Below are 25,415 nucleotides of genomic sequence, written 5' to 3'. Positions count from 1 at the left end.
CCTAAGCTGGGTAGCAGTCTGTGATCTGACGAGAGCAGGCACGTTCAGCTTAGGATGGCCATTGACAGCTTCATGATTTTTATACTGTGCATTTAAGCATCAATAAATCCTTTTCGGAATCGGAACGGAAGGCAGCAACAGAGCAAGATGTCAACTGCACCCGGGATTCCCAGCCAGTCTCCCATGCCAGTACTTACTGGGCCCTAAGCTGGGTAGCAGTCTGCGATCTGACGAGAGCAGGCGCGTTCAGCTTAGGATGGCCATTGACAGCTTCATGCTTTTTATACTGTGCATTTAAGCATCAATAAATCCTTTTCGGAATCGGAACGGAAGGCGGCAACAGAGCATAATGTCAACTGCACCCGGGATTCCCAGCCAGTCTCCCATGCCGGTACTTACTGGGCCCTAAGCTGGGTAGCAGTCTGCGATCTGACGAGAGCAGGCGCGTTCAGCTTAGGATGGCCATTGACAGCTTCATGCTTTTTATACTGTGCATTTAAGCATCAATAAATCCTTTTCGGAATCGGAGAGGAAAGCGGCAACAGAGCAAAATGTCAATGTCACCTTGGATTGCCAGCCAGTCTCCCACGCCGGTATCTGCCGGGCAGCAGTCTGCGATCTGAGGAGAGCAGACACGTTCAGCTTAGGATGGCCGTTGACAGCTTCACACCCTGTATATTGTGGATTTAAGCATCAATAAATCCTTTTCCGAATCGGAGCGGAAGGCGGCAACAGATTAAAATGTCAACTGCACCCGGGATTTCGGCCAGTCTACCATGCTGGTACTTACCAGGCCCTAAGCTGGGTAGCAATCTGCGATCTGACGAGAGCAGGCGCGTTCAGCTTAGGATGGCCGTTGACAGCTTCACACTTTGGATACTGTGGATACTGTGGATTTAAGCATCAATAAATAATTTTCAAAATCGGAGCAGAAACAGAGCAAAATGTCAACTGCACCCGGGATTCCCAGCCAGTCTCCCATGCCGGTATTTACTGGGCCCTAAGCTGGGTAGCAGTCTGCGATCTGACGAGAGCAGGCGCGTTCAGCTTAGGATGGCCGTTGGCATTTTCTCGCCCTGTATACTGTGGATTTAAGCATCAATAAATTATTTTCGGAATCGGAGCGGAAGGCAGCAATAGAGCAAAATGTCAACTGCACCCGGGATTCCCAGCCAGTACTTACCGGGCCCTAAGCTGGGTAACAGTCTGCGATCTGACGAGAGCAGGCGCGTTCAGCTTAGGATGGCCATTGACAGCTTCATGCTTTTTATACTGTGCATTTAAGCATCAATAAATCCTTTTCGGAATCGGAGAGGAAGGCGGCAACAGAGCAAAATGTCAATAGCACCTTGGATTGCCAGCCAGTCTCCCATGCCCGCACTTGCCGGGCAGCAGTCTGCGATCTGACAAGAACAGGCACATTCAGCTTAGGATAGCCGTAGACGGCTTCACACCCTGTATACTGTGGATTTAAGCATCAATAAATCCTTTTAGGAATCGGAGCGGAAGGCGGCTACAGAGCAAAATGTCAACAACACCTGGGATTCCCAGCCAGTCTCCCATGCTGGTACTTACCGGGCCCTAAGCTGGGTAGCAGTCTGCGATCTGACGAGAGCAGGCACATTCAGCTTAGGATGGCCGTTGACAGCTTCACGCCCTTTATACTGTGCATTTAAGCATCAATAAATCCTTTTCCGAATAGGAGCGGAAGGCGGCAACTGAGCAAAATGTCAACGGCACCCGGGATTCCCAGCCAGTCTCCCATGCCGGTACTTACCGGGCCCTAAGATCTGTACCAGTCTGCGATCTGACGAGAGCATGCGCGTTCAGCTTAGGATGGCCGTTGACAGATTCACGCTTTGTATACTGTTGATTTAAGCATCAATAAATATTTTTATTAATCGGAGAGGAAGGCGGCAACAGAGCAAAATGTCAATGGCACCTTGGATTGAGAGACAGTCTCCCATGCCGGTACTTGCCGGGCAGCAGTCTGCGATCTGAGGAGAGCAGGTACGTTCAGCTTAGGATGGCCATTGACAGCTTCACGCCTTGTATACTGTGGATTTAAGCATCAATAAATCCTTTTCGGAATCGGAGCGGAAGGCGGCAACAGAGCAAAATGTCAACTGCACCCGGGATTCCCAGCCAGTCTCCCATGCCGGTACTTACTGGGCCCTAAGCTGGGTAGCAGTCTGCGATCTGACGAGAGCAGGCGCGTTCAGCTTAGGATGGCTGTTGACATCTTTACGCCTTGTATATTGTGGATTTAAGCATCAATAAATATTTGTATTAATCGGAGAAGAAGGCGGCAACAGAGCAAAATGTCAATGGCACCTTGGATTGCCAGCCAGTCTCCCATGCCGGTATCTGCCGGCAGCAGTCTGCGATCTGAGGAGAGCATGCACGTTCAGGCTTAGGATGGCCATTGACAGCTTCACACCCTGTATATTGTGGATTTAAGCATCAATAAATTCTTTTCCGACTTGGAGCGTAAGGCGGCAACAGATTAAAATGTCAACTGCACCCGGGATTCCCAGCCAGTCTCCCATGCTGGTACTTACCAGGCCCTAAGCTGGGTAGCAGTCTGCAATCTGACGAGAGCAGGCGCGTTCAGCTTAGGATGGCCGTTGACAGCTTCACGCTTTGTACACTGTGCATTTAAGCATCAATAAATCCTTTTAGGAATCGGAACGGAAGGCGGCAACAGAGCAAAATGTCAACGGCAGCCGGGATTCCCAGCCAGTGTCCCATGTCGGTACTTACCGGGCCCTAAGATCTGTACCAGTCTGCGATCTGACGAGAGCAGGCGCGTTAAGCTTAGCATGGCCGTCGACAGCTTCACACCTTGTATACTGTGGATTTAAGCATCAATAAATTATTTTCGGAATCGGAGCGGAAGGCAGCAATAGAGCAAAATGTCAACGGCACCCGGGATTCCCAGCCAGTCTCCCATGCCAGTACTTACCGGGCCCTAAGCTGGGTAGCCATCTGCAATCTGACGAGAGCAGGCACGTTCAGCTTAGGATGGCCATTGACAGCTTCATGCTTTTTATACTGTGCATTTAAGCATCAATAAATCCTTTTCGGAATCGGAACGGAAGGCGGCAACAGAGCAAAATGTCAACTGCACCCGGGATTCCCAGCCAGTCTCCCATGCCGGTACTTACTGGGCAGCAGTCTGCGATCTGACGAGAGCAGGCGCGTTCAGCTTAGGATGGCCGTTGACATCGTCACGCCTTGTATATTGTGGATTTAAGCATCAATAAATATTTTTATTAATCGGAGAGGAAGGCGGCAACAGAGCAATATGTCAATGGCACCTTGGATTGCCAGCCAGTCTCCCATGCCGGTAACTGCCGGGCAGCAGTCTGCGATCTGAGGAGAGCAGGCACGTTCAGGCTTAGGATGACCGTTGACAGCTTCACACCCTGTATATTGTGGATTTAAGCATCAATAAATCCTTTTCCGAATCGGAGCGGAAGGCGGCAACAGATTAAAATGTCAACTGCACCCGGGATTCCCAGCCAGTCTCCCATGCCTGTACTTACCGGGCCCTAAGATCTGTACCAGTCTGCGATCTGACGAGAGCAGGCGCGTTAAGCTTAGGATAGCCGTAGACGGCTTCACACCCTGTATACTGTGGATTTAAGCATCAATAAATCCTTTTTGGAATCGAAGCGGAAGGGGGCTACAGATTAAAATGTCAACTGCACCAGGGATTCCCAGCCAGTCTCCAATGCTGGTACTTACCAGGCCCTAAGCTGGGTAGCAGTCTGCGATCTGAAGAGAGCAGGCGCGTTCAGCTTAGGATGGCCGTTGACAGCTTCACACTTTGTATACTGTGCATTTAAGCATCAATAAATCCTTTTCGGAATCGGAACGGAAGGCGGCAACAGAGCAAAATGTCAACTGCACCCGGGATTCCCAGCCAGTCTCCCATGCCGGCCCTAAGCTGGGTAGCAGAAGTCCCAGCACTCACCGATGCAAGCAAATAGTATTTATTGTATATCCTAGTAACAGGATATACAATAAATACTATTTGCTTGCATCGGTGAGTGCTGGGACTTCCGTTATTACTTACAGTACTTTTTTCCTCGTGCACCACCACTTTTCAGATAAGTGCCGACCATTGCTCCACTAAGCTGGGTAGCAGTCTGCGATCTGAAGAGAGCAGGCGCGTTCAGCTTAGGATGGCCGTTGACATCTTCACGCCTTGTATATTGTGGATTTAAGCATCAATAAATATTTTTATTAATCGGAGAGGAAGGCGGCAACAGAGCAAAATGTCAATGGCACCTTGGATTGCCAGCCAGTCTCCCATGCCGGTAACTGCCGGGCAGCAGTCTGCGATCTGAGGAGAGCAGGCATGTTCAGCTTAGGATGGCCGTTGACAGCTTCACACCCTGTATATTGTGGATTTAAGCATCAATAAATCCTTTTCCGAATCGGAGCGGAAGGCGGCAACAGATTAAAATGTCAACTGCACCCGGGATTCCCAGCCAGTCTCCCATGCTGGCACTTACCAGGCCTAAGCTGGGTAGCAGTCTGCGATCTGACGAGAGCAGGCGCGTTCAGCTTAGGATGGCCGTTGACAGCTTCTTGCCCTTTATACTGTGCATTTAAGCATCAATAAATCCTTTTCGGAATCGGAACGGAAGGCGGCAACAGAGCAAAATGTCAACGGCAGCCGGGATTCACAGCCAGTGTCCCATGCCGGTACTTACCGGGCCCTAAGATCTGTACCAGTCTGCGATCTGACGAGAGCAGGCGCGTTAAGCTTAGGATGGCCGTCGACAGCTTCACACCTTGTATACTGTGGATTTAAGCATCAATAAATTCTTTTCGGAATCGGAGCGGAAGGCAGCAATAGAGCAAAATGTCAACGGCAACCGGGATTCCCAGCCAGTCTCCTATGTCAGTACTTACCGGGCCCTAAGCTGGGTAGCAATCTGCGATCTGATGAGAGCAGGCACGTTCAGCTTAGGATGGCCATTGACAGCTTCATGCTTTTTATACTGTGCATTTAAGCATCAATAAATCCTTTTCGGAATCGGAGAGGAAGGCGGCAACAGAGCAAAATGTCAATAGCACCTTGGATTGCCAGCCAGTCTCCCATGCCCGTACTTGCCGGGCAGCAGTCTGCAATCTGACAAGAACAGGCACATTCAGCTTAGGATAGCCGTAGACGGCTTCACACCCTGTATACTGTGGATTTAAGCATCAATAAATCCTTTTCGGAATCGGAGCGGAAGGCGGCTACAGAGCAAAATGTCAACAACACCTGGGATTCCCAGCCAGTCTCCCATGCTGGTACTTACCGGGCCCTAAGCTGGGTAGCAGTCTGCGATCTGACGAGAGCAGGCGCATTCAGCTTAGGATGGCCGTTGACAGCTTCACGCCCTTTATACTGTGCATTTAAGCATCAATAAATCCTTTTCCGAATCGGGGCGGAAGGCGGCAACAGAGCAAAATGTCAACTGCACCCGGGATTCCCAGCCAGTCTCCCATGCCGGTACTTACTGGGCCCTAAGCTGGGTAGCAGTCTGCGATCTGACGAGAGCAGGCGCGTTCAGCTTAGGATGGCCGTTGACATCTTTATGCCTTGTATATTGTGGATTTAAGCATCAATAAATATTTTTATTAATCGGAGAAGAAGGCGGCAACAGAGCAAAATGTCAATGGCACCTTGGATTGCCAGCCAGTCTCCCATGCCGGTATCTGCCGGCAGCAGTCTGCGATCTGAGGAGAGCAGGCACGTTCAGGCTTAGGATGGCCATTGACAGCTTCACGCCCTTTATACTGTGCATTTAAGCATCAATAAATCCTTTTCCGAATAGGAGCGGAAGGCGGCAACAGATTAAAATGTCAACTGCACCCGGGATTCCCAGCCAGTCTCCAATGCTGGTACTTACCAGGCCCTAAGTTGGGTAGCAGTCTGCGATCTGACGAGAGCAGGCGCGTTCAGCTTAGGATGGCCATTGACAGCTTCAGGCTTTTTATACTGTGCATTTAAGCATCAATAAATCCTTTTCGGAATCGGAGAGGAAGGCGGCAACAGAGCAAAAATGTCAATAGCACCTTGGATTGCCAGCCAGTCTCCCATGCCCGTACTTGCCGGGCAGCAGTCTGCAATCTGACAAGAACAGGCACATTCAGCTTAGGATAGCCGTAGACGGCTTCACACCCTGTATACTGTGGATTTAAGCATCAATAATTCCTTTTCGGAATCGAAGCGGAAGGCGGCTACAGAGCAAAATGTCAACAACACCTGGGATTCCCAGCCAGTCTCCCATGCTGGTACTTACCGGGCCCTAAGCTGGGTAGCAGTCTGCGATCTGACGAGAGCAGGCACGTTCAGCTTAGGACGGCCGTTGACAGCTTCACACCCTGTATACTGTGGATTTAAGCATCAATAAATCCTTTTCCGAATCGGAGCGGAAGGCGGCAACAGATTAAAATGTCAACTGCACCCGGGATTCCCAGCCAGTCTCCCATGCTGGTACTTACCAGGCCCTAAGCTGGGTAGCAGTCTGCGATCTGACGAGAGCAGGCGCGTTCAGCTTAGGATGGCCATTGACAGCTTCACAATTTGTATACTGTGCATTTAAGCATCAATAAATCCTTTTCGGAATCGGAAACGGAAGGAGGCAACAGAGCAAAATGTCAACGGCACCCGGGATTCCCAGCCAGTCTCCCATGCCAGTACTTACCAGGCCCTAAGCTGGGTAGCAGTCTGCGATCTGACGAGAGCAGGCGCGTTCAGCTTAGGATGGCCATTGACAGCTTCACACTTTGTATACTGTCCATTTAAGCATCAATAAATCCTTTTCGGAATCGGAACGGAAGGCGGCAACAGAGCAAAATGTCAACGGCAGCCGGGATTCCCAGCCAGTGTCCCATGCCGGTACTTACCGGGTCCTAAGATCTGTACCAGTCTGCGATCTGACGAGAGCAGGCGCGTTGAGCTTAGGATGGCCGTCGACAGCTTTACACCTTGTATACTGTGGATTTAAGCATCAATAAATTCTTTTCGGAATCGGAGCGGAAGGCAGCAATAGAGCAAAATGTCAACGGCAACGGCAACCGGGATTCCTAGCCAGTCTCCCATGACAGTACTTACCGGGCCCTAAGCTGGGTAGCAGTCTGCGATCTGACGAGAGCAGGCGCGTTCAGCTTAGGATGGCCATTGACAGCTTCATGATTTTTATACTGTGCATTTAAGCATCAATAAATCCTTTTCGGAATCGGAACGGAAGGCGGCAACAGAGCAAAATGTCAACTGCACCCGGGATTCCCAGCCAGTCTCCCATGCCGGTACTTACTGGGCCCTAAGCTGGGTAGCAGTCTGCGATCTGACGAGAGTAGGCGCGTTCAGCTTAGGATGGCCGTTGACATCTTCACGCCTTGTATATTGTGGATTTAAGCATCAATAAATATTTTTATTAATCGGAGAGGAAGGCGGCAACAGAGCAAAATGTCAATGGCACCTTGGATTGCCAGCCAGTCTCCCATGGCGGTAACTGCTGGGCAGCAGTCTGCGATCTGAGGAGAGCAGGCACGTTCAGGCTTAGGATGGCCGTTGACAGCTTCACACCCTGTGTATTGTGGATTTAAGCATCAATAAATCCTTTTCCGAATCGGAGCGGAAGGCGGCAACAGATTAAAATGTCAACTGCACCTGGGATTCCCTGCCAGTCTCCCATGCTGGTACTTACCAGGCCCTAAGCTGGGTAGCAGTCTGCGATCTGACAAGAGCAGGCGTGTTCAGCTTAGGATGGCCGTTGATAGCTTCACACTTTGTATACTGTGGATTTAAGCATCAATAAATAATTTTCGGAATCGGAGCAGAAACAGAGCAAAATGTCAACTGCAGCCGGGATTCCCAGCCAGTCTCCCATGCTGGTACTTACCAGGCACGAAGCTGGGTAGCAGTCTGCGATCTGACAAGAACAGGCGCATTCAGCTTAGGATGGCCGTAGACATCTTCATACCCTGTATACTGTGGATTTAAGCATCAATAAATCCTTTTCGGAATTGGAGCGTAAGGCGGCAACAGAGCAAAATGTCAACGACACCTCGGATTCCCAGCCAGTCTCCCATGCTGGTACTTACCGGGCCCTAAGCTGGGTAGCAGTCTGCGATCTGACGAGAGCAGGCACGTTCAGCTTAGGATGGCCGTTGACAGCTTCTCGTCCTTTATACTGTGCATTTAAGCATCAATAAATCCTTTTCGGAATCGTAGAGGAAGGCGGCAACAGAGCAAAATGTCAACTGCACCTTGGATTGCCAGCCAGTCTCCCATGCCCGTACTTGCCGGGCAGCAGTCTGCGATCTGACAAGAACAGGCACATTCAGCTTAGGATAGCCGTAGACGGCTTCACACCCTGTATACTGTGGATTTAAGCATCAATAAATCCTTTTCGGAATCGGAGCGGAAGGCGGCTACAGAGCAAAATGTCAACAACACCTGGGATTCCCAGCCAGTCTCCCATGCTGGTACTTACCGGGCCCTAAGCTGGTTAGCAGTCTGCGATCTGACGAGAGCAGGCGCATTCAGCTTAGGATGGCCGTTGACAGCTTCACACCCTGTATATTGTGGATTTAAGCATCAATAAATCCTTTTCCGAATCAGAGCGGAAGGCGGCAACAGATTAAAATGTCAACTGCACCCGGGATTCCAGCCAGTCTCCCATGCTGGTACTTACCAGACCCTAAGCTGGGTAGCAGTCTGCGATCTGACGAGAGCAGGCGCATTCAGCTTAGGATGGCCGTTGACAGCTTCATACTTTGTATACTGTGGATTTAAGCATCAATAAATAATTTTCGGAATCGGAGCAGAAACAGAGCAAATTGTCAACTGCACCCGGGATTCCCAGCCAGTCTCCCATGCTGGTACTTACCAGGCCCGAAGCTGGGTAGCAGTCTGCGATCTGACGAGAACAGGCGCATTCAGCTTAGGATGGCCGTAGACATCTTCACACCCTGTATACTGTGGATTTAAGCATCAATAAATCCTTTTCGGAATCAGAGCGGAAGGCGGCAACAGAGCAAAATGTCAACGACACCTGGGATTCCCAGCCAGTCTCCCATGCTGGTACTTACCGGGCCCTAAGCTGGGTATCAGTCTGCGATCTGACGAGAGCAGGCGCGTTCAGCTTAGGATGGCCATTGACAGCTTCTCACTTTGTATACTGTGCATTTAAGCATCAATAAATCCTTTTCGGAATCGGAACGTAAGGCGGCAACAGAGCAAAATGTCAACGGCAGCCGGGATTCCCAGCCAGTGTCCCATGCCGGTACTTACCGGGCCCTAAGATCTGTACCAGTCTGCGATCTGACGAGAGCAGGCGCGTTAAGCTTAGGATGGCCGTCGACAGCTTCACACCTTGTATACTGTGGATTTAAGCATCAATAAATTATTTTCGGAATCGGAGCTGAAGGCAGCAATAGAGCAAAATGTCAACGGCAACCGGGATTCCCAGCCAGTCTCCCATGCCAGTACCTACCGGGCCCTAAGCTGGGTAGCAGTCTGTGATCTGACGAGAGCAGGCACGTTCAGCTTAGGATGGCCATTGACAGCTTCATGATTTTTATACTGTGCATTTAAGCATCAATAAATCCTTTTCGGAATCGGAACGGAAGGCGGCAACAGAGCAAGATGTCAACTGCACCCGGGATTCCCAGCCAGTCTCCCATGCCAGTACTTACTGGGCCCTAAGCTGGGTAGCAGTCTGCGATCTGACGAGAGCAGGCGCGTTCAGCTTAGGATGGCCATTGACAGCTTCATGCTTTTTATACTGTGCATTTAAGCATCATTAAATCCTTTTCGGAATCGGAACGGAAGGCGGCAACAGAGCATAATGTCAACTGCACCCGGGATTCCCAGCCAGTCTCCCATGCCGGTACTTACTGGGCCCTAAGCTGGGTAGCAGTCTGCGATCTGACGAGAGCAGGCGCGTTCAGCTTAGGATGGCCATTGACAGCTTCATGCTTTTTATACTGTGCATTTAAGCATCAATAAATCCTTTTCGGAATCGGAGAGGAAAGCGGCAACAGAGCAAAATGTCAATAGCACCTTGGATTGCCAGCCAGTCTCCCATGCCCGTACTTGCCGGGCAGCAGTCTGCGATCTGACAAGAACAGGCACATTCAGCTTAGGATAGCCGTAGACGGCTTCACACCCTGTATACTGTGGATTTAAGCATCAATAAATACTTTTCGGAATCGGAGCGGAAGGTGGCAACAGATTAAAATGTCAACTGCACCCGGGATTCCCAGCCAGTCTACCATGCTGGTACTTACCAGGCCCTAAGCTGGGTAGCAGTCTGCGATCTGACGAGAGCAGGCGCGTTCAGCTTAGGATGGCCGTTGACAGCTTCACACTTTGTATACTGTGGATTTAAGCATCAATAAAAAAAATTCGGAATCGGAGCAGAAACAGAGCAAAATGTCAACTGCACCCGGGATTCCCAGCCAGTCTCCCATGCTGGTACTTACCAGGCCCGAAGCTGGGTAGCAGTCTGCGATCTGACGAGAACAGACACATTCAGCTTAGGATGGCCGTAGACATCTTCACACCCTGTATACTGTGGATTTAAGCATCAATAAATCCTTTACGGAATCGGAGCGGAAGGCGGCAACAGAGCAAAATGTCAACGACACCAGGGATTCCCAGTCAGTCTCCCATGCTGGTACTTACCGGGCCCTAAGCTGGGTAGCAATCTGCGATCTGACGAGAGCAGGTGCGTTCAGCTTAGGATGGCCGTTGACATCTTCTCGTCCTTTATACTGTGCATTTAAGCATCAATAAATCCTTTTCGGAATCGGAACGGAAGGCGGCAACAGAGCAAAATGTCAACGGCAGCCGGGATTCCCAGCCAGTGTCCCATGCCGGTACTTACCGGGCCCTAAGATCTACACCAGTCTGCGATCTGACGAGAGCAGGCGCGTTAAGCTTAGGATGGCCGTCGAAAGCTTTACACCTTGTATACTGTGGATTTAAGCATCAATAAATTATTTTCGGAATCGGAGCGGAAGGCAGCAATAGAGCAAAATGTCAACAGCACCCGGGATTCCCAGCCAGTCTCCCATGCCAATACTTACCGGGCCCTAAGCTGGGTAGCAGTCTGCGATCTGACAAGAGCAGGCGCGTTCAGCTTAGGATGGCCATTGACAGCTTCATGCTTTTTATACTGTGCATTTAAGCATCAATAAATCATTTTCGGAATCGGAACGGAAGGCGGCAACAGAGCAAAATGTCAACTGCACCCGGGATTCCCAGCCAGTCTCCCATGCCGGTACTTACTGGGCCCTAAGCTGGGTAGCAGTCTGCGATCTGACGAGAGCAGGCGCATTCAGCTTAGGATGGCCGTTGACATCTTCACGCCTTGTATATTGTGGATTTAAGCATCAATAAATATTTTTATTAATCGGAGAGGAAGGCGGCAACAGAGCAAAATGTCAATGGCACCTTGGATTGCCAGCCAGTCTCCCACGCCGGTATCTGCCGGGCAGCAGTCTGCGATCTGAGGAGAGCAGACACGTTCAGCTTAGGATGGCCGTTGACAGCTTCACACCCTGTATATTGTGGATTTAAGCATCAATAAATCCTTTTCCGAATCGGAGCGGAAGGCGGCAACAGATTAAAATGTCAACTGCACCCGGGATTTCGGCCAGTCTACCATGCTGGTACTTACCAGGCCCTAAGCTGGGTAGCAATCTGCGATCTGACGAGAGCAGGCGCGTTCAGCTTAGGATGGCTGTTGACAGCTTCACACTTTGGATACTGTGGATACTGTGGATTTAAGCATCAATAAATAATTTTCAAAATCGGAGCAGAAACAGAGCAAAATGTCAACTGCACCCGGGATTCCCAGCCAGTCTCCCATGCCGGTATTTACTGGGCCCTAAGCTGGGTAGCAGTCTGCGATCTGACGAGAGCAGGCGCGTTCAGCTTAGGATGGCCATTGGCATTTTCACGCCCTGTATACTGTGGATTTAAGCATCAATAAATTATTTTCGGAATAGGAGCGGAAGGCAGCAATAGAGCAAAATGTCAACTGCACCCGGGATTCCCAGCCAGTACTTACCGGGCCCTAAGCTGGGTAACAGTCTGCGATCTGACGAGAGCAGGCGCGTTCAGCTTAGGATGGCCATTGACAGCTTCATGCTTTTTATACTGTGCATTTAAGCATCAATAAATCCTTTTCGGAATCGGAGAGGAAGGCGGCAACAGAGCAAAATGTCAATAGCACCTTGGATTGCCAGCCAGTCTCCCATGCCCGCACTTGCCGGGCAGCAGTCTGCGATCTGACAAGAACAGGCACATTCAGCTTAGGATAGCCGTAGACGGCTTCACACCCTGTATACTGTGGATTTAAGCATCAATAAATCCTTTTAGGAATCGGAGCGGAAGGCGGCTACAGAGCAAAATGTCAACAACACCTGGGATTCCCAGCCAGTCTCCCATGCTGGTACTTACCGGGCCCTAAGCTGGGTAGCAGTCTGCGATCTGACGAGAGCAGGCACATTCAGCTTAGGATGGCCGTTGACAGCTTCACGCCCTTTATACTGTGCATTTAAGCATCAATAAATCCTTTTCCGAATCGGAGCGGAAGGCGGCAACAGATTAAAATGTCAACTGCACCCGGGATTCCCAGCCAGTCTCCCATGCTGGTACTTACCAGGCCCTAAGCTGGGTAGCAGTCTGCGATCTGACGAGAACAGGCGGGTTGAGCTTAGGATGGCCGTCGACAGCTTCACACCTTGTATACTGTGGATTTAAGCATCAATAAATCCTTTTCGGAATCGGAGCGGAAATAGAGCAAAATGTCAACGGCACCCGGGATTCCCAGCCAGTCTCCCATGCCGGTACTTACCGGGCCCTAAGCTGGGTAGCAGTCTGCGATCTGACGAGAGCAGGCGCGTTCAGCTTAGGATGGCCGTTGACAGCTTTTCGCCCTTTATACTGTGCATTTAAGCATCAATCAATCCTTTTCGGAATCGGAACGGAAGGCGGCAACTGAGCAAAATGTCAACTGCACCCGGGATTCCCAGCCAGTGTCCCATGCCGGTACTTATCGGGCCCTAAGATCTGTACCAGTCTGCGATCTGACGAGAGCATGCGTGTTCAGCTTAGGATGGCCGTTGACAGATTCACGCCTTGTATACTGTTGATTTAAGCATCAATAAATATTTTTATTAATCGGAGAGGAAGGCGGCAACAGAGCAAAATGTCAATGGCACCTTGGATTGAGAGACAGTCTCCCATGCCGGTACTTGCCGGGCAGCAGTCTGCGATCTGAGGAGAGCAGGTACGTTCAGCTTAGGATGGCCATTGACAGCTTCACGCCTTGTATACTGTGGATTTAAGCATCAATAAATCCTTTTCGGAATCGGAGCGGAAGGCGGCAACAGAGCAAAATGTCAACTGCACCCGGGATTCCCAGCCAGTCTCCCATGCTGGTACTTACCAGGCCCGAAGCTGGGTAGCAGTCTGCGATTTTACGGGAGCAGGCGCGTTCAGCTTAGGATGGCCGTTAACAGCTTCAAGCCTTGTATACTGTGGATTTAAGCATCAATAAATCATTTTCGGAATTGGAACGGAAGGCAGCAACAGAGCAAAATGTCAACTGCACCCGGGATTCCCAGCCAGTCTCCCATGCTGGTACTTACCAAGCCCTAAGCTGGGTGGCAGTCTGCGATCTGACGAGAGCAGGCGCGTTCAGCTTAGGATGGCCATTGACAGCTTCACGCCCTTTATACTGTGCATTTAAGCATCAATAAATCCTTTTCGGAATTGGAACGGAAGGCAGCAACAGAGCAAAATGTCAACAGCACCCGGGATTCCAAGCCAGTGTCCCATGCCGGTACTTACCGGGCCCTAAGATCTGTACCAGTCTGCGATCTGACGAGAGCAGGCGCGTTCAGCTTAGGATGGCCGTCGACAGCTTCACACCTTGTATACTGTGGATTTAAGCATCAATAAATTATTTTCGGAATCGGAGCAAAAGGCGTCAATAGAGCAAAATGTCAACGGCACCCGGGATTCCCAGCCAGTCTCCCATGCCGTTACTTACCGGGCCCTAAGCTCGGTAGCAGTCTGCGATCTGACAAGAGCAGGCGCGTTCAGCTTAGGAAGGCTGTTGACAGCTTCTTGCCCTTTATACTGTGCATTTAAGCATCAATAAATCCTTTTCGGAATCGGAACGGGACGGAAGGCGGCAACAGAGCAAAATGTCAACTGCATCCGGGATTCGCAGCAAGTCTCCCATGCCGGTACTTACCGGGCCCTAAGCTGGGTAGCAGTCTGCGATCTGACGAGAGCATGCGCGTTCAGCTTAGGATGGCCGTTGACAGCATCATGCCTTGTATACTGTGGATTTAAGCATCAATAAATATTTTTATTAATCGGAGAGGAAGGCTGCAACAGAGCAAAATGTCAATGGCACCTTGGATTGCCAGCCAGTCTCCCATGCCGGTACTTGCCGGGCAGCAGTCTGCGTTCTGAGGAGATCAGGCACGTTCAGCTTAGGATGGCCGTTGACATCTTCACGCCTTGCATACTGTGCATTTAAGCATCAATAAATCCTTTTCGGAATCGGAACGGAAGGCGGCAACAGAGCAAAATGTCAACGGCAGCCGGGATTCCCAGCCAGTGTCCCATGCCGGTACTTACCGGGCCCTAAGATCTGTACCAGTCTGCGATCTGACGAGAGCAGGCGCGTTAAGCTTAGGATGGCCGTCGACAGCTTCACACCTTGTATACTGTGCATTTAAGCATCAATAAATTATTTTCGGAATCGGAGCGGAAGGCAGCAATAGAGCAAAATGTCAACTGCACCCGGGATTCCCAGCCAGTCTCCCATGCCCAGTACTTACTGGGCCCTAAGCTGGGTAGCAGTCTGCGATCTGACGAGAGCAGGCGCGTTCAGCTTAGGATGGCCGTTGACAGCTTCACGCCTTGTATATTGTGGATTTAAGCATCAATAAATATTTTTATTAATCGGAGAGGAAGGCGGCAACAGAGCAAAATGTCAATGGCACCTTGGATTGCCAACCAGTCTCCCATGCCGGTAACTGCTGGGCAGCAGTCTGCGATCTGAGGAGAGCAGGCACGTTCAGGCTTAGGATGGCCGTTGAAAGCTTCACACCCTGTGTATTGTGGATTTAAGCATCAATAAATCCTTTTCCGAATCGGAGCGGAAGGCGGCAACAGATTAAAATGTCAACTGCACCTGGGATTCCCAGCCAGTCTCCCATGCTGGTACTTACCAGGCCCTAAGCTGGGTAGCAGTCTGCGATCTGACGAGAACAGGTGCATTCAGCTTAAGATGGCCGTAGACATCTTCATACCCTGTATATACTGTGGATTTAAGCATCAATAAATCCTTTTTTGGAATCGGAGCGTAAGGCGGCAACAGAGCAAAATGTCAACGACACCTGGGATTCCCAGCCAGTCTCCCATGCTGGTACTTACCGGGCCCTAAGCTGGGTAGCAGTCTGCGATCTGACGAGAACAGGTGCGTTCAGCTTAGGATGGCCGTCGACAGCTTCACACCTTGTATACTGTGGATTTAAGCATCAATAAATCCTTTTCGGAATCGGAGCGGAAATAGAGCAAAATGTCAACGGCACCCGGGATTCCCAGTCAGTCTCCCATGCCGGTACTTACCGGGCCCTAAGCTGGGTAGCAGTCTGCGATCTGACGAGAGCAGGCGCGTTCAGCTTAGGATGGCCGTTGACAGCTTTTCGCCCTTTATACTGTGCATTTAAGCATCAATCAATCCTTTTCGGAATCGGAACGGAAGGCGGCAACTGAGCAAAATGTCAACTGCACCCGGGACTCCCAGCCAGTGTCCCATGCCGGTACTTACCGGGCCCTAAGATCTGTACCAGTCTGCGATCTGACGAGAGCATGCGCGTTCAGCTTAGGATGGCCGTTGACAGATTCACGCCTTGTATACTGTGGATTTAAGCATCAATAAATATTTTTATTAATCGGAGAGGAAGGCGGCAACAGAGCAAAATGTCAATGGCACCTTGGATTGAGAGACAGTCTCCCATGCCGGTACTTGCCGGGCAGCAGTCTGCGATCTGAGGAGAGCAGGTACGTTCAGCTTAGGATGGCCATTGACAGCTTCACGCCTTGTATACTGTGGATTTAAGCATCAATAAATCCTTTTCGGAATCGGAGCGGAAGGCGGCAACAGAGCAAAATGTCAACTGCACCCGGGATTCCCAGCCAGTCTCCCATGCTGGTACTTACCAGGCCTGAAGCTGGGTAGCAGTCTGCGATTTTACGGGAGCAGGCGCGTTCAGCTTAGGATGGCCGTTGACAGCTTCACACTTTGTATACTGTGGATTTAAGCATCAATAAATCATTTTCGGAATTGGAACGGAAGGCAGCAACAGAGCAAAATGTCAACAGCACCCGGGATTCCAAGCCAGTGTCCCATGCCGGTACTTACCGGGCCCTAAGATCTGTACCAGTCTGCGATCTGACGAGAGCAGGCGCGTTCAGCTTAGGATGGCCGTCGACAGCTTCACACCTTGTATACTGTGGATTTAAGCATCAATAAATTATTTTCGGAATCGGAGCAAAAGGCGTCAATAGAGCAAAATGTCAACGGCACTCGGGATTCCCAGCCAGTGTCCCATGCCGTTACTTACCGGGCCCTAAGCTCGGTAGCAGTCTGCGATCTGACAAGAGCAGGCGCGTTCAGCTTAGGAAGGCTGTTGACAGCTTCATGCCCTTTATACTGTGCATTTAAGCATCAATAAATCCTTTTCGGAATCGGAACGGAACGGAAGGCGGCAACAGAGCAAAATGTCAACTGCACCCGGGATTCGCAGCAAGTCTCCCATGCCGGTACTTACCGGGCCCTAAGCTGGGTAGCAGTCTGCGATCTGACGAGAGCATGCGCGTTCAGCTTAGGATGTCCGTTGACAGCATCATGCCTTGTATACTGTGGATTTAAGCATCAATAAATATTTTTATTAATCGGAGAGGAAGGCGGCAACAGAGCAAAATGTCAATGGCACCTTGGATTGCCAGCCAGTCTCCCATGCCGGTACTTGCCGGGCAGCAGTCTGCGTTCTGAGGAGATCAGGCACGTTCAGCTTAGGATGGCCGTTGACATCTTCACGCCTTGCATACTGTGCATTTAAGCATCAATAAATCCTTTTCGGAATCGGAACGGAAGGCGGCAACAGAGCAAAATGTCAACGGCAGCCGGGATTCCCAGCCAGTGTCCCATGCCGGTACTTACCGGGCCCTAAGATCTGTACCAGTCTGCGATCTGACGAGAGCAGGCGCGTTAAGCTTAGGATGGCCGTCGACAGCTTCACACCTTGTATACTGTGGATTTAAGCATCAATAAATTATTTTCGGAATCGGAGCGGAAGGCAGCAATAGAGCAAAATGTCAACGGCAAACGGGATTCCCAGCCAGTCTCCCATGCCAGTACTTACCGGGCCCTAAGCTGGGTAGCAGTCTGCGATCTGACGAGAGCAGGCGCGTTCAGCTTAGGATGGCCATTGACAGCTTCATGATTTTTATACTGTGCATTTAAGCATCAATAAATCCTTTTCGGAATCGGAACGGAAGGCGGCAACAGAGCGAAATGTCAACTGCACCCGGGATTCCCAGCCAGTCTCCCATGCCGGTACTTACTGGGCCCTAAGCTGGGTAGCAGTCTGCGATCTGACGAGAGCAGGTGCGTTCAGCTTAGGATGGCCATTGACAGCTTCATGCTTTTTATACTTTGCATTTAAGCATCAATAAATCCTTTTCGGAATCGGAACGGAAGGCTGCAACAGAGCATAATGTCAACTGCACCCGGGATTCCCAGCCAGTCTCCCATGCCGGTACTTACTTGGCCCTAAGCTGGGTAGCAGTCTGCGATCTGACGAGAGCAGGCGCGTTCAGCTGAGGATGGCCGTTGACAGCTTCACGCCTTGTATATTGTGGATTTAAGCATCAATAAATATTTTTATTAATCGGAGAGGAAGGCGGCAACAGAGCAAAATGTCAATGGCACCTTGGATTGCCAACCAGTCTCCCATGCCGGTAACTGCTGGGCAGCAGTCTGCGATCTGAGGAGAGCAGGCACGTTCAAGGCTTAGGATGGCCGTTGACAGCTTCACACCCTGTGTATTGTGGATTTAAGCATCAATAAATCCTTTTCCGAATCGGAGCGGAAGGCGGCAACAGATTAAAATGTCAACTGCACCTGGGATTCCCAGCCAGTCTCCCATGCTGGTACTTACCAGGCCCTAAGCTGGGTAGCAGTCTGCGATCTGACGAGAGCAGGCGCGTTCAGCTTAGGATGGCCGTTGACAGCTTCACAATTTGTATACTGTGGATTTAAGCATCAATAAATAATTTTTGGAATTGGAGCAGAAACAGAGCAAAATGTCGAGGGCAAACGGGATTCCCAGCCAGTCTCCCATGCCAGTACTTACCGGGCCCTAAGCTGGGTAGCAGTCTGCGATCTGACGAGAACAGGCGCATTCAGCTTAGGATGGCCGTAGACATCTTCATACCCTGTATACTGTGGATTTAAGCATCAATAAATCCTTTTCGGAATCGGAGCGTAAGGCGGCAACAGAGCAAAATGTCAACGACACCTGGGATTCCCAGCCAGTCTCCCATGCTGGTACTTACCGGGCCCTAAGCTGGGTAGCAGTCTGCGACCTGACGAGAGCAGACGCGTTCAGCTTAGGATGGCCGTTCACAGCTTCTTGCCCTTTATACTGTGCATTTAAGCATCAATAAATCCTTTTCGGAATCGGAACGGAAGGCGGCAACAGAGCAAAATGTCAACGGCAGCCGGGATTCCCAGCCAGTGTCCCAGGCCGGTACTTACCGGGCCCTAAGATCTGTACCAGTCTGCGATCTGAATAGAGCAGGCGCGTTAAGCTTAGGATGGCCATCGACAGCTTCACACCTTGTATACTGTGGATTTAAGCATCAATAAATTATTTTCGGAATCGGAGCGGAAGGCAGCAATAGAGCAAAATGTCAACTGCACCCGGGATTCCCAGCCAGTCTCCCATGCCAGTACTTACCGGGCCCTAAGCTGGGTAGCAGTCTGCGATCTGACGAGAGCAGGCGCGTTCAGCTTAGGATGGCCATTGACAGCTTCATGCTTTTTATACTGTGCATTTAAGCATCAATAAATCCTTTTCGGAATCGGAGAGGAAGGCGGCAACAGAGCAAAATGTCAATAGCACCTTAGATTGCCAGCCAGTCTCCCATGCCTGTACTTGCCGGGCAGCAGTCTGACAAGAACAGGCACATTCAGCTTAGGATAGCCGTAGACGGCTTCACACCCTGTATACTGTGGATTTAAGCATCAATAAATCCTTTTCGGAATCGGAGCGGAAGGCGGCTACAGAGCAAAATGTCAACAACACCTGGGATTCCCAGCCAGTCTCCCATGCTGGTACTTACCGGGCCCTAAGCTGGGTAGCAGTCTGCGATCTGACGAGAGCAGGCACGTTCAGCTTAGGATGGCCGTTGACAGATTCACTACCTTTATACTGTGCATTTAAGCATCAATAAATCCTTTTTCGAATCGGAGCGGAAGGGGGCAACAGATTAAAATGTCAACTGCACCCGGGATTCCCAGCCAGTCTCCCATGCTCGTACTTACCAGGCCCTAAGCTGGGTAGCAGTCTGCGATCTGACGAGAGCAGGCGCGTTCAGCTTAGGATGGCCGATGACAGCTTCACACTTTGTATACTGTGGATTTAAGCATCAATAAATATTTTTATTAATCGGAGAGGAAGGCGGCAACAGAGCAAAATGTCAATGGAACCTTGGATTGCCAGCCAGTCTCCCACGCCGGTATCTGCCGGGCAGCAGTCTGCGAACTGAGGAGAGCAGACACGTTCAGCTTAGGATGGCCGTTGACAGCTTCACACCCTGTATATTGTGGATTTAAGCATCAATAAATCCTTTTCCGAATCGGAGCGGAAGGCGGCAACAGATTAAAATGTCAACTGCACCCGGGATTCCAGCCAGTCTACCATGCTGGTACTTACCAGGCCCTAAGCTGGGTAGCAGTCTGCGATCTGACGAGAGCAGGCGCGTTCAGCTTAGGATGGCCATTGACAGCTTCACTCTTTGTATACTGTGGATTTAAGCATCAATAAATAATTTTCGGAATCGGAGCAGAAACAGAGCAAAATGTCAACTGCACCCGGGATTCCCAGCCAGTCTCCCATGCTGGTACTTACCAGGCCCGAAGCTGGTTAGCAGTCTGGGATCTGACAAGAACAGACACATTCAGCTTAGGATGGCCGTAGACATCTTCACACCCTGTATACTGTGGATTTAAGCATCAATAAAGGCAGCAACTGAGCAAAATGTCAACTGCACCCGGGATTCCCAGCCAGTCTCCCATGCTGGTACTTACCAAGCCCTAAGATGGGTAGCAGTCTGCGATCTGACGAGAGCAGGCGCGTTCAGCTTAGGATGGCCATTGACAGCTTCACGCCCTTTATACTGTGCATTTAAGCATCAATAAATCCTTTTCGGAATTGGAACGGAAGGCAGCAACAGAGCAAAATGTCAACGGCACCCGGGATTCCCAGCCAGTGTCCCATGCCGGTACTTACCGGGCCCTAAGATCTGTACCAGTCTGCGATCTGACGAGAGCAGGCGCGTTCAGCTTAGGATGGCCGTCGACAGCTTCACACCTTGTATACTGTGGATTTAAGGATCAATAAATCATTTTCGGAATCGGAGCAAAAGGCGTCAATAGAGCAAAATGTCAACGGCACCCGGGATTCCCAGCAAGTCTCCCATGCCGTTACTTACCGGGCCCTAAGCTCGGTAGCATTTTGCGATCTGACAAGAGCAGGCGCGTTCAGCTTAGGAAGGCTGTTGACCGCTTCTTGCCCTTTATACTGTGCATTTAAGCATCAATAAATCCTTTTCGGAATCGGAACGGAACGGAAGGCGGAAACAGAGCAAAATGTCAACTGCACCCGGGATTCGCAGCAAGTCTCCCATGCTGGTACTTACCGGGCCCTAAGCTGGGTAGCAGTCTGCGATCTGACGAGAGCATGCGCGTTCAGCTTAGGATGGCCGTTGACAGCTTCACGCCTTGTATACTGTGGATTTAAGCATCAATAAATATTTTTATTAATCGGAGAGGAAGGCGGCAACAGAGCAAAATGTTAATGGCACCTTGGATTGCCAGCCAGTCTCCCATGCCGATACTTGCCGGGCAGCAGTCTGCGTTCTGAGGAGATCAGGCACGTTCAGCTTAGGATGGCCGTTGACATCTTTACGCCTTGCATACTGTGCATTTAAGCATCAATAAATCCTTTTCGAAAGTAGAAGAAAAAAACAGGGATATGCACCCCTAGTGAAGGATGTTTATAGGTGAGATGAAAACAAGTTAAGTTGTAACACTCACCTATTTTCGTTGTGCTGAGATCACAACATCTGTGATAGCCTTAGGTGATGTCTCAGGTCTGCAGCCACGGTCCTCTGGAGCAAAGGTGATGTCCCAGCAGTGTAAATAACAAGAAAAAGGCAAAAGTTGGGCCGTTGGTGGCGCTGGTCCTGATGAAAAGAAAGCTCTGTAGACCCTTCTCAGTGTCTAAATGTGGTTTTATTAGCACAGAAAGCAACGCGTTTCTGGTCCGAACTGGACCCTTCGTCTGGCAGTGTGCACACTGCCAGACGAAGGGTCCAGTTCGGACCAGAAACGCGTTGCTTTCTGTGCTAATAAAACCACATTTAGACACTGAGAAGGGTCTACAGAGCTTTCTTTTCATCAGGACCAGCGCCACCAACGGCCCAACTTTTGCCTTTTTCTTGTTAATAAATCCTTTTCGGAATCGGAACGGAAGGCGGCAACAGAGCAAAATGTCAACGGCAGCCGGGATTCCCAGCCAGTGTCCCATGCCGGTACTTACCGGGCCCTAAGATCTGTACCAGTCTGCGATCTGACGAGAGCAGGCGCGTTAAGCTTAGGATGGCCGTCGACAGCTTCACACCTTGTATACGGTGGATTTAAGCATCAATAAATTCTTTTCGGAATCGGAGCGGAAGGCAGCAATAGAGCAAAATGTCAACGGCAACCGGGATTCCCAGCCAGTCTCCCATGCCAGTACTTACCGGGCCTAAGCTGGGTAGCAGTCTGCGATCTGACGAGAGCAGGCGCGTTCAGCTTAGGATGGCCATTGACAGCTTCATGATTTTTATACTGTGCATTTAAGCATCAATAAATCCTTTTCGGAATCGGAACGGAAGGCGGCAACAGAGCAAAATGTCAGCTGCACCGGGGATTCCCAGCCAGTCTCCCATGCCGGTACTTAATGGGCCCTAAGCTGGGTAGCAGTCTGCGATCTGACGAGAGCAGGCGCGTTCAGCTTAGGATGGCCATTGACAGCTTCATGCTTTTTATACTGTGCATTTAAGCATCAATAAATCCTTTTCAGAATCGGAACGGAAGGCGGCAACAGAGCATAATGTCAACTGCACCCGGGATTCCTAGCCAGTCTCCCATGCCGGTACTTACTGGTCCCTAAGCTGGGTAGCAGTCTGCGATCTGACGAGAGCAGGCGCGTTCATTTTAGGATGGCCGTTGACATCTTCACGCCTTGTATATTGTGGATTTAAGCATCAATAAATATTTTTATTAATCGGAGAGGAAGGCGGCAACAGAGCAAAATGTCAATGGCACCTTGGATTGCCAGCCAGTCTCCCATGCCGGTAACTGCTGGGCAGCAGTCTGCGATCTGAGGAGAGCAGGCACGTTCAGGCTTAGGATGGCCGTTGACAGCTTCACACCCTGTGTATTGTGGATTTAAGCATCAATAAAACCTTTTCCGAATTGGAGCGGAAGGCGGCAACAGATTAAAATGTCAACTGCACCTGGGATTCCCAGCCAGTCTCCCATGCTGGTACTTACCAGTCCCTAAGCTGGGTAGCAGTCTGCGATCTGTCGAGAGCAGGCGCGTTCAGCTTAGGATGGCCGTTGACAGCTCCTCGCCCTTTATACTGTGCATTTAAGCATCAATAAATCCTTTTCGGAATCGGAGAGGAAGGCGGCAACAGAGCAAAACATCAACGGCACCCGGGATTTCCAGCCAGTCTCCCATGCTGATACTTACCGGGCCCTAAGCTGGGTAGCAATCTGCGATCTGACGAGAGCATTCAGCTTAGGATGGCCGTTCACAGCTTCTCACCCTTTATAATGTGGATTTAGGCATCAAAAACTCCTTTTCGGAATCGGAGCGGAAACAGAGCAAAATGTGAAATGCTCCCTGGATTCCCAGCCAGTCTCCCATGCTGGTACTTACCAGGCCCTAAGCTGGGTAGCAGTGTGCGATGTTACGAGAGCAGGCGCGTTCAGCTTAGGATGGCTGTTGACAGTTTCAGGCTCTTTATACTGTGCATTTAAGCATCAATAAATCCTTTTCGGAATCAGAACGGAAGGCGGCAACAGAGCAAAATGTAAACGTCACCCGGGATTCCCAGCCAATGTCCCATGCCGGTACTTACCGGTCCCTAAGATCTGTATCAGTCTGCGATCTGATGAGAGCAGGCGCGTTCAGCTTAGGATGGCCGTCGACAGCTTCACACCTTGTACACTGTGTATTTAAGCATCAATAAATCCTTTTCGGAATCGGAGCGGAAGTCGGCAATAGAGCAAAATGTCAACTGCACCCGGGATTCCCAGCCAGTCTCCCATGCCGGTACTTACTGGGCCCTAAGCTGGGTAGCAGTCTGCGATCTGACGAGAGCAGCCGGGTTCAGCTTAGGATGGCAGTTGACAGCTTCACAGCTTCACAGCTTCACAGCTTGTATACTGTGGATTTAAGCATCAATAAATATTTTTATTAATCGGAGAGGAAGGTGGCAACAGAGCAAAATGTCATTGGCACCTTGGATTGCCAGCCAGTCTCCCATGCTGGTACTTACCGGGCCCTAAGCTGGGTAGCAGTCTGTGATCTGACAAGAGCAGGCGGGTTCAGCTTAGGATGGCCATTGACAGCTTCACGCCTTGTATACTGTGGATTTAAGCATCAATAAATCCTTTTTGGAATCTGAGCGAAAGGTGGAAACAGAGCAAAATGTCAATGGCACCTTGAATTGCCAGCAAGTCACCCATGCCGGTACTTGCCGGGCAGCAGTCTGCGATCTGAGGAGAGCAGGCGCGTTCAGCTTAGGATGGCCGTTGACAGCTTCACGCCTTGTATACTGTGGATTTAAGCATCAATAAATCCTTTTTTGAATCAGAGCGGAAGGCGGCAACAGAGCAAAATGTCAACTGCACCCGGGATTCCCAGCCATTCTCCCATGCTGGTACTTACCTGGCCCTAAGCTGCGTAGCAGTCTGCGATCTGACAGGAGCAGGGGGCGTTCAGCTTAGGATGGCTGTTGACAGCTTCACACCTTGTATACTGTGGATTTAAGAATCAATAAATCATTTTTTGAAGCGGAGCAGAAGGCGTCAACAGAGCAGAATGTCAACGGCACCTGGGATTCCCAGCCTGTCTCTTACCGTGCCCTAAGCTGAGTAGCAATTTGCAATCTGACGAGAGCAGGCGCGTTTAGCTTAGGATGGCTGTTGACAGCTTCATGCCTTGTATACTGTGGATTTAAGCATCAATAAATCCTTTTCGGAATTGGAGCAGAAACAGAGCCAACTGTCAACTGCACCCGGGTTTCCCAGCCAGTCTCCCATGCTGGTACTTACCAGGCCCTAAGCTGGGTAGCAGTCTGCGATCTGACGAGAACAGGCACATTCAGCTTAGGATGGCCGTAGACATCTTCACACCATGTATACTGTGGATTTAAGCATCAATAAATCCTTTTTGGAATCGGAGCGGAAGGCGGCAACAGAGCAAAATGTCAACGACACCTGGGATTCCCAGACAGGCTCCCATGCCAGTACTTACCGGGCCCTAAGCTGGGTAGCAGTCTGCGATCTGACGAGAGCAGGCGCGTTAAGCTTAGGATGGCCGTTGACAGCTTCACGCTCTTTATACTGTGCATTTAAGCATCAATAAATCCTTTTCGGAATCGAAACGGAAGGCGGCAACAGAGCAAAATTTCAACGGCACCCGGAATTCCCAGCCAGTCTCCCATGCCAGTACTTACCGGGCCCTAAGCTGGGTAGCAGTCTGCGATCTGACGAGAGCAGGCGCGTTCAGTTTAGGATGGCCGTTGACAGCTTCATGCCTTGTATACTGTGGATTTAAGCATCAATAAATCCTTTTTGGAATCAGAGCAGAAGGCGGCAACAGGGAAAAATGTCAACTGCACCCGGGATTCCCAGCCAGTCTCCCATGCTGGTACTTACCGGGCCCTAATTTGGGTAGCAGTCTGCGATCTGCCGAGAGCAGGCTCGTTCAACTTAGGATGGCCGTTGACAGCTTCACGCTTT

At 50.4% G+C, this 25,415-nt stretch overlaps 14 pseudogenes; all 14 read right to left on the bottom strand.

Moving 5' to 3' along the window:
• Positions 1 to 1,526: 1,526 nt before the first annotated feature.
• On the bottom strand, positions 1,527 to 1,646 carry LOC130335312 (5S ribosomal RNA; annotated as a pseudogene).
• Positions 1,647 to 4,877: 3,231 nt separating this feature from the next.
• Positions 4,878 to 4,997, bottom strand: LOC130331871 (5S ribosomal RNA; annotated as a pseudogene).
• A 272-nt stretch (positions 4,998 to 5,269) lies between these two features.
• On the bottom strand, positions 5,270 to 5,389 carry LOC130317309 (5S ribosomal RNA; annotated as a pseudogene).
• A 1,272-nt stretch (positions 5,390 to 6,661) lies between these two features.
• On the bottom strand, positions 6,662 to 6,781 carry LOC130352499 (5S ribosomal RNA; annotated as a pseudogene).
• A 1,674-nt stretch (positions 6,782 to 8,455) lies between these two features.
• Positions 8,456 to 8,575, bottom strand: LOC130353099 (5S ribosomal RNA; annotated as a pseudogene).
• A 478-nt stretch (positions 8,576 to 9,053) lies between these two features.
• LOC130352531 (5S ribosomal RNA) lies at positions 9,054 to 9,173 on the bottom strand (annotated as a pseudogene).
• A 1,477-nt stretch (positions 9,174 to 10,650) lies between these two features.
• On the bottom strand, positions 10,651 to 10,770 carry LOC130314887 (5S ribosomal RNA; annotated as a pseudogene).
• Positions 10,771 to 12,432: 1,662 nt separating this feature from the next.
• On the bottom strand, positions 12,433 to 12,552 carry LOC130335301 (5S ribosomal RNA; annotated as a pseudogene).
• Positions 12,553 to 12,829: 277 nt separating this feature from the next.
• LOC130351939 (5S ribosomal RNA) lies at positions 12,830 to 12,949 on the bottom strand (annotated as a pseudogene).
• A 2,480-nt stretch (positions 12,950 to 15,429) lies between these two features.
• LOC130324671 (5S ribosomal RNA) lies at positions 15,430 to 15,549 on the bottom strand (annotated as a pseudogene).
• A 75-nt stretch (positions 15,550 to 15,624) lies between these two features.
• Positions 15,625 to 15,744, bottom strand: LOC130330527 (5S ribosomal RNA; annotated as a pseudogene).
• A 2,477-nt stretch (positions 15,745 to 18,221) lies between these two features.
• On the bottom strand, positions 18,222 to 18,341 carry LOC130329492 (5S ribosomal RNA; annotated as a pseudogene).
• A 1,066-nt stretch (positions 18,342 to 19,407) lies between these two features.
• On the bottom strand, positions 19,408 to 19,527 carry LOC130346287 (5S ribosomal RNA; annotated as a pseudogene).
• Positions 19,528 to 24,878: 5,351 nt separating this feature from the next.
• On the bottom strand, positions 24,879 to 24,998 carry LOC130351976 (5S ribosomal RNA; annotated as a pseudogene).
• Positions 24,999 to 25,415: the final 417 nt, after the last annotated feature.

This window comes from Hyla sarda, chromosome 1 (genome assembly GCF_029499605.1).
Source record: "Hyla sarda isolate aHylSar1 chromosome 1, aHylSar1.hap1, whole genome shotgun sequence".
Lineage (NCBI taxonomy): Eukaryota > Metazoa > Chordata > Amphibia > Anura > Hylidae > Hyla > Hyla sarda.
This window is presented reverse-complemented; position numbering and strand designations above follow the sequence as displayed.